Source organism: Antechinus flavipes, chromosome 2, assembly GCF_016432865.1.
Source record: "Antechinus flavipes isolate AdamAnt ecotype Samford, QLD, Australia chromosome 2, AdamAnt_v2, whole genome shotgun sequence".
Classification (NCBI taxonomy): Eukaryota; Metazoa; Chordata; class Mammalia; order Dasyuromorphia; family Dasyuridae; genus Antechinus; species Antechinus flavipes.
In genome coordinates, this window is record NC_067399.1 from 547,783,274 (window position 1) to 547,792,266 (window position 8,993).

An 8,993-nucleotide genomic window follows, 5' to 3' on the forward strand; every position below is an offset into this window, starting at 1 on the left:
TTCTCGTGCAATTATTTTCCAAAAATGTGCAAGAAATTACTATAATTTTGTTTACAAACCAAAACACATATTAAAATTGATGGACTTTGGTTAATTCTCATTCTGTGGTATGCTCAATACAAATAGCATATACCTGGTTTGAAATATACAGAAAAGTATAAACTATAGCAATCTGGATTGCAACTATTTATTTCATGGCATTCCATCACCACTATAAAATTTCTTTAACCTGACATGAATATGTAATGCAAAATTCTATAAGAATTTTTCATGATCTGTGGTTGTAGAGTTTGGAATATTTTACAGATACAAAAACTACCCAACATTTGTCCATGTTATGATTAACTATTAATAAAAAAGATGTTTACAAAAACCTTTACAGAATTTTTTAAAGTATTAAAAGAAACCAAATTTGCAATTACTATCATACCAATAAATTTAGTTTCAAATTAAAATTATTATTGGAACAGGAGGAGACTGCTCCTTATTACTGTATTCAACAATACTACCTACCTATTTGCTGATAGTGTGATTCCATTTTCAAATTGCTATTTCATATATTATGAATTGAGTTAGGATTCAAATAAAAATTATTCTTCTGAATCAATCATAAATATCTCTTATCATGAAAACTATGAAATATATACTCAAATATTATCTTAATAATCTTGATAGATAAGTACCATTATTATTCCCATTTTACAGGTGAGGAAATTGAGGCAAATTAAAAATAACTTGCCCAGAGTCACACAGTGTCTGAGGCAAGATTTGAACTTAGGTCTTTTCTCCATTATGCTGGGGGTCCCTTCCAACTTTTCAGCTTCCTTTTGTCTGTTATTTCCCCCCATTACATTGTAAGTTGCTTTTTTTTTTTTTTTAGGCAATTGGGGTTAAGTGACTTGCCCAGGGTCACATAACTAGGAAATGTTAAGTGTCTGAATCTAGATTTGAACTCGGGTCCTCTTGATTTCAGGGCTGGTGCTCTATCTACTATGCCACCTAGCTGCCCCACATTGTAAGTTCCTTGAGGTCAGGAACTGTCTTTTTTATATTTGTATCTTCAACATTTATTACAATGACTAACAGGTAGTAGGCACTTAAGAAATACTTATTAATTGACCGTTTAGGTTCAAGTCTCTGAGATCCACTGAGCTACCTAACCACCCTATATTATATCAAGTTGGTCTGGGCACTCCTCAAGAGCTATTTCCCAAATGGGTGTTAGACCAATTCTATGATTCCTCCCACACATGAAAAACCACTGAACAATATAAATAGACTCAACATAGACTGAAAACTAGACTATTAAAAATCTGTGAGACTGTGAGAGACTCTGATGTTACCAAAAGGTATGTAGTATTTTCCAGAGTTTAGGGGACACTATTCACATTCAGGATTTTAGGTATGGAAGCATCCCTCATGGGCATAAATATTTCCACAACATAGTATGAAACTCTAAAAGAAAAAGATACTTTCAGTCAGCTCAAGTGGGATATTTCTTTGAATTCATCCTTTTCTACTCAGATCCTCATAAACAAGATTGTGAGTTCCTAAAAGGCAAGAACTATCCTTTGCCTTTCTTTGTATCCCCTAGCACTTAGAACAGTGCCTAATGTGTAGCAGGTGCTTAATAAATGTTTGTTTACATGACAACTTGAAAACTGTGCGTAGTAAAGAAAGTATTCCAGTAGGATCTGTCACTTCCTAGGCCCACTTGTTGAATGATATATAGACTTGTTCAAAAATTGATCTTAGTAGAGAAAAATGTCAACTTTGAGGTTTAGAGACATTATCTTAATGGAATTCAGCATGCTGGCAATGTTATTTTGGGTAAATAAACTAATTAATTTGTGATGCACTCAGGGTTAATATATTCATTCTATTGCTATTGTTGTAACATTCAAATATTGAATTGGCCAGTGAAAGAATTTAACCCAGGTATTTGTCTTCCCTCTCTTGTTCCTTTCCCCATAATCAGTTCACTGTTTGAAGTTAACAAAATAAAATTGTACAATTAATATCCCTGATGTTAAGAAAAGTGAGATGACTCAGGTTTTTTTCCCTAATCCTTCCAAAGAATTGACAGTAGGAAGTTATTCCTGTGAATTTCAAACTTGACCACTGCCTGAAAATAAAGAATGGCTTAAAGAAGTAGGAGCCCTTCTAATCAAACTAAGGCATTCCTACAGAAAGAGATCAAATTATATCCAAGAACTCAACTCCACCCAGAAGTGAAGTGGTCTTACCTCCTGTGATATATATATATATATCATAAGCACCCTTGTTGTTTGTCCTTTGTTTTTGAAGAGGACCCTAACATCAGGAAAATGATGGCATGATATGCAAATGAGTTGAATTTAAGTGAGGTGGGCTGTGCAAAGCCACCAGTCTCACTTTCTCCTCAAGAATCATCTGAATCTATTGGTAAAATATCAATCCAAACAACTGGAAATGGCCCTAGATGCATTGGGAGACCTTATCTTTGTGTGTGTGTGTGTGTGTGTGTGAAAACTTTTTATTTTGAAATGCATGGATAATTTTTCAACATTGATCCTTACAAAACCTTGTGTTCCAATATTCCCCCTTTCTCCCCACCCCCTTTGATAAATGGCAAATAATCCAATATATTTCAAACATGGTAAAAATATATGTTAACAATGAGATTATGCAGATCAATTCCAATAATTTTATGATGAAGAGAATCATCTACATCCAGAGAGAGGACTGTGGGAACTGAGTGTGGACCAAAATATAGTATTTTCATTCTTTCTCTTGTTGTTTGCTTGCATTTTGTTTTCTTTGTCAGTTTTTTTCTTGATCTGATTTTTCTTGTGCCCTAAGATAATTGATAAATATGTATGCATAAATATATATGTTAAATCCAATATATGCATATATATTTATACCACTTTCTTGCTACGCAAGAAAAATCAGATCAAAAAGGAAAAAAAGAAAAAAGAAAAGAAAATGTAAACAACAACAGAAAAAATGAAAATTTGATCATCATATAATCTTGTTGTTATGTACAATGATCTCCTGGTTCAGTTCATTTCACTTAGCATCAGTTCATTTAAGTCTCTCCAGGCCTCTCTGAAATCATCTTGCTGGACTTTCCTTATAGAACAATAATATTCCATAACATTCATCTACCATAACTTATTCAGCCATTCTCCACCTGATAAGCATCTGCTCACTCAGTTTCCAGTTTCTTGCCACTACAAAAAGGGCTACCACAAACATTTTTGCACATTTTTGCACTTTCTCTCCTTTAAGATCTCTTTGGGATATAAATCCAGTAGAAATGCTGCTGGATCAAAGAGTTATGCACATTTTGATAACCCTTTGGGCGTAGATTCAAATTGCTCTCCAGAATAGTTAGATCAGTTCACACTCTACTAACAATGTATTTTTCCCACATACCCTCCAATATTCATCATTATCTTTTCCTGCAATCTTTGCCAATTTGAGAGGTGTATAGGGGTACCTCAGAGATGTCTTAATTTGCATTTCTCTAATCAATAGTGATTAATAACATTTTTCATATGACTAGAAATGGTTTCAATTTCTTCATCTAAAAATCGTCTCTCTATATCCTTTGACTATTTATCAATTGGAGAATGGCTTGAAATCTTATAAATTTGAGTCAATTTTCTCTATATTTTAGAAATGAAGCCTTTATCAGGAAATGTAAAAATATTTTCCCAATTTATTACTTCCCTTCTAATCTTGTCTGCATTAGTTTTGTTTGTATAAAAACCTTAACTTAATATAATCAGAATTATCTATTTGTTTTTCAGTTATAAGTTCCAGTTTTTTTTTGGATACAAATTCTTTCCTTCTCCATAGATTTGAGGGGTAAATTATCCTGTGTTCTTCTAATTTGCTTATAAGGTCACTCTTTATGTCTAAATCATGAAGCCATATCTTGGTATATAGTGTTAGGTATGGGTCAATGCCTAGTTTCTTCCAACCTAGTTTCCAATTTTCCCAGAAGTTTGTCAAATAGTGAGTTTTTATCCTAAGAGCTGGCCATGTCTTTGGGTTTGTCAAATACTAGATTGTCCATAGTTATTGACTATTTTGTCCTTTGAGCCTAACCTATTCCACTGATCAACTACTCTATTTCTTAGCCAGAACCAAATGTTTTTGATAACCACTGCTTTATAAGATGGTTTAGGTCTGGGACAACTACACTATTGAAATTTTTTTTTCATTAATTCTCCAGAAATTCTAGACCTTTTGGTCTTTCAGATGAACTGTGTTATTATTTTTTCTAGATCTGTAAAATAATTTCTTGGGAGTTTGATTGGTACGGCACTAAATGAGTAGATTAATTTTGGTAGCATTGTCATTTTTATTATATTCGCTACGCTTACTCATGAGCACTTGATAGTTTTCCAATTGATTAGATCTGACTTTATTTGTGTGGAAAATGTTTTGTAGTTGTGTACATATAGTTTCTGACTTTGCCTTGGCAGACAGACTCCCAAATATTTTATATTATCAACAATTATTTTAAATGGAATTTCTCTTTGTATGTCTTGTTGCTGGACTTTGTTGGTAATATATAAAAATGCTAATGACTTATGTGGGTTTATTTTGTATCCTGAAACTTTATAAAGTTGTGAATTGTTTCTAGTAGTTTTTACTTGATTCTCTAGGGTTCTCTAAGTATACCATCTTATCATCTGCAAAGAGTGATAATTTGGTTTCCTCATTACCCATTCTAATTCCTTTAATCTTTTTTTCTTCTCTTATTGCTCAGATTAACATTTCTAATACAATACTGAATAGATGGTGACAGTGGGCAACCTTTTTTCACCCCTGGTCTTATTGGGAATGATTCTAGTTTGCCCCCATTAAATATGATGCTTGCTGATGGTTTTAAATAGATGCTATTGATCATTTTAAGGAAAACTCCATTTATTCCTATACTCTTTAATGTTTTTAATACAAACAGGTGTTTGGATTTTATCAAATGCTTTTTCTGCATCTATTGAGATAATCATATGATTTTTTGTTAGTTTGGTTTCTGATATAGTCAATTATGCTAATAGTTTTCCTAATATTGAACCCAGCCTTGCATTCTGGTGTAAATCCTACTTGCTCACTGTGTATTATCCTAGGGATGACCTTCTGTGATCTCTTTGCTAACATTTTATTTAAGATTTTTGCATCAATATTCAGTAGGGAAATTGGTCTATAATTTTCTTTCTCTGTTTTCACCCTATCTGGTTTAGGAATCAGCACTATATCTGTGTCATAAAAGGAATTTGGTAGGATCCCTTCTTTCCCTATTTCTTCAAATAGTTTGCATAGTATTGGAATTAATTGTTCCTCTAGGAAAAATAACAACAAAGTTCATATGGAAAAACAAAAGGTCAAGAATTTCAAGGGAATTAATGAAAAAAAAATCAAATGAAGGTGACCTAGCTGTACCAGATCTAAAATTATATTATAAAGCAGCAGTTACTAAAACCATCTGGTGTTGGCTAAGAAATAGACTAGTTGATCAATGGAATAGGTTAGGTTCAAAGGACAAAACAGCCAATAACTTTAATAATATAGTGTTTGACAAACCCAAAGACACCAGTTTCTGGGATAAGAATGCATTATTTGACAAAAATTGCTGGGAAAATTGGAAATTAGTATGGCAGAAACTAGGCATTGACCCACACTTAACACCATACACCAAGATAAGATCAAAATGGGTTCATGACCTAGGCATAAAAAAATGAGGTTATAAATAAATTAGAAGAGCATAGGATAGTTTACCTCACAGACCTGTGGAAGAGGAATTTATGACCAAAGAAGAACTAGAGATCACTATTGACCCCAAAATAGAAAATTTTGATTATATCAAATTGAAAAGTTTTTGTACAAACAAAACAAATGCAGACAAGATTAGAAGGGAAACAATAAACTGGGAAAACATTTTTACAATCAAAGGTTCTGATAAAGGCCTCATTTCCAAAATATATAGAGAATTGACTCTAATTTATAAAAAATCAAACCATTCTCCAATTGATAAATGGTCAAAGGATATGAACAGACAATTCTCAGATGAAGAAATTGAAACTATTTATAGACATATGAAAATATGCTCCAAATCATTATTAATCAGAGAAATGCAAATTAAGACAACTCTGAGATACCACTACACACCTGTCAGATTGGCTAGAGTGACAGGGAAAGATAATGTGGAATGTTGGAGGGGATGTGGAAAAACAGGGACACTGATACATTGTTGGTGGAATTGTGAACACATCCAGCCATTCTGGAGAGCAATTTGGAACTATGCTCAAAAAGTTATCAAACTGTGCATACCCTTTGATCTAGCACTGTTTCTACTGGGCTTATCTCCCAAAGAGATACTAAGAAAGGGACCTGTATGTGCCAAAATGTTTGTGACAGCCCTGTTTGTAGTAGCTAGAAGCTGGAAAATGAATGGATGCCCATCAACTGGAGAATGATTGAGTAAATTGTGGTATATGAATGTTATGGAATATTATTGTTCTGTAAGGAATGACCAGCAGGATGAATACAGAGAGGACTGGCGAGACTTACATGAACTGATGCTAAGTGAAATGAGCAGAACCAGGAGATCATTATATACCTCAACAATGATACTGTTTGAGGATATATTCTGATGGAAGTGGATCTCTTCGATAAAGAGAGTTAATTCAGATCAAAGATGGACAGAAGCAGCTACACCCAAAGAAAGAACACTGGGAAATGAATATAAACTGCTTGCATTTTTGTTTTTCTTTCCGGGTTATTTCTACCTTTTGAATTCAATTCTCCCTGTGCAACAAGAAAACTGTTCAGTTCTGTGCACATATATTGTATCTAGGATATACTGTAACCTATTCAACATGTAAAGGACTGCTTGCCATCTAGGGGAGGGGGTGGAGGGAAGGAGGGGAAAAATCGGAACAGAAGTGAATGCAAGGGATAATGCTATAAAAAAAAATTACCCTGGCATGGGTTCTATCAATAAAAAGTTATATTTAAAAAAAAAAAAAGGAATTAATTATTCTTTAAATGTTTGGTAGAATTCACATGTAAATACATCTGGCCCTGGAGATTTTTTCTTAGGTAGTTGACTTAATAGCTTGTTCTATTTCTTTTTCTAAAATGGGACTATTTAAATAATATATTTTCTCTTCTGTTAATCTGGGCAATCTATATTTTTTGTAGGTATTCTTCCATTTCACTTAGATTATCAAATTTACTAACATATAGTTGGGGAAAATAATTTCTAATTGTTGCTCTAATTTCCTCTTCATTGGTGAAAAGTTCTCCCTTTTTATTTTTGAGACTAACAATTTGATTTTATTCTTTCCTTTTTCTTACCAAATTAACTAAAGGTTTATCTATTTTGATGGGTTTTTTCCCATAAAACCAGCTCTTCATTTTATTTATTAACTCAATAGTTGTCTTACTTTCAATTTTATTAATCTCCCCTTTTATTTTCAGAATTTCAAATTTAATATTTAATTGAGGGTTTTTAATTTGTTCTTTTTCTAGCTTTTTTAGTTGCAAGCGCAATTCATTAATCTTCTCTTTCTCTATTTTATGCAAGTAAATGTCTAGAGATATAATATTTCCTCTAATAACTGCTTTGGCTGCATCCCATAAATTTTGGTATGTTGTCTCATTATTGTTATTTTCTTGGATAAAATTATTGATTGTGTCTATGATTTGTTGTTTCACCTACTCATTCTTTAGGATTAGATTATTTAGTTTTTAATTAATTTTTAGTTTATTTTCCCCTGACCTTTTATTACATGTAATTTTTATTGTATTATGATCTGAAAAAATACATTTACTATTTCTGCCTTTCTGCATTTGATTTTGAGGTTTTTAAGCCCTAATACATGGTCAATTTTGTATAGGTTCCACATACTGCCAAGAAAAAAGTATATTCCTTTTTATCTCCATTCAATTTTCTCCAAAGGTCAATCATCCCTAACTTTTCTAGGATTCTATTTCCTCCTTAATTTCTTTCTTATTTATTTTGTGATTTGATTTATCTAATTCTAATCATCTAATTAGATAATAATCTTATTAGATAATAAAACATCTAATTACCTAAGGTTGAGATCCCCCACTACTATAGTTTTGCTGTCTAATTCTTCTTGCAGCTCTCTTAACTTCTCCTCTAGGAATTTGGATGCTATATCACTTGGTGCATATATGTTTAGTATTGATATTACTTCATTATCTATGGTATCTTTAAGTAGGGTATAATTCCTTCCTTACATCTTTTAATTAGATCTATTTTTTTTTTTTTTTTGCTTTTGTTTGATCTGAGATCAGGATTGCTACATCTGCTTTTTTTTTTTTTAACCTCAGCTGAAGCATAATAGATTCTGCTCCAGCCTTTTATCTTTACTCTGCAGGTATCACTCTACTTTAAATGTGTTTCTTGCAAACAACAAATTGTAGGATTCTGGCTTTTAATCCAGGCTGCTATCCACTTCCATTTTATGGGGGAGCTCTTTCCATTCACATTTACAGATAAAATAACTAACTCTATATTTCCTGCCATCTTGTTTACCCTCAGTTATACTTTTCTCTTCCCTTTCCCTATTTCCCTCCTCCCCAGTATTTTGTCCCTCTCCCTCAACAACCCTCCCCTTTTGCAGTCCCTCCCCATTTCTTTTACCTTTGCCCTTCTACATGTGTTCTCTCTTCCATAAGCCTCCCCGCTTTCTTTCCCCCTTCCTTTCCTACTTCCCTATAGGCTGAGACAATTTTCTCAGTGAAGCTAAATGTTTCTAATAAAATTGGCACAATATTCATCCCCTTCCTCTCCCTCAATTGTAATAGGTCTTTTTTTGCTTCTTCATGAAATGTAATTTACACCATTTTAACTCCATTTTCCTCTCCTTCCAGTAGAATCACCTTCCCTCCTCTAGTTTCTTTTTTTATAGCATTACAATAAAATCAAATTATACCTGTACCCTCCGATATATCCATAACAGAGA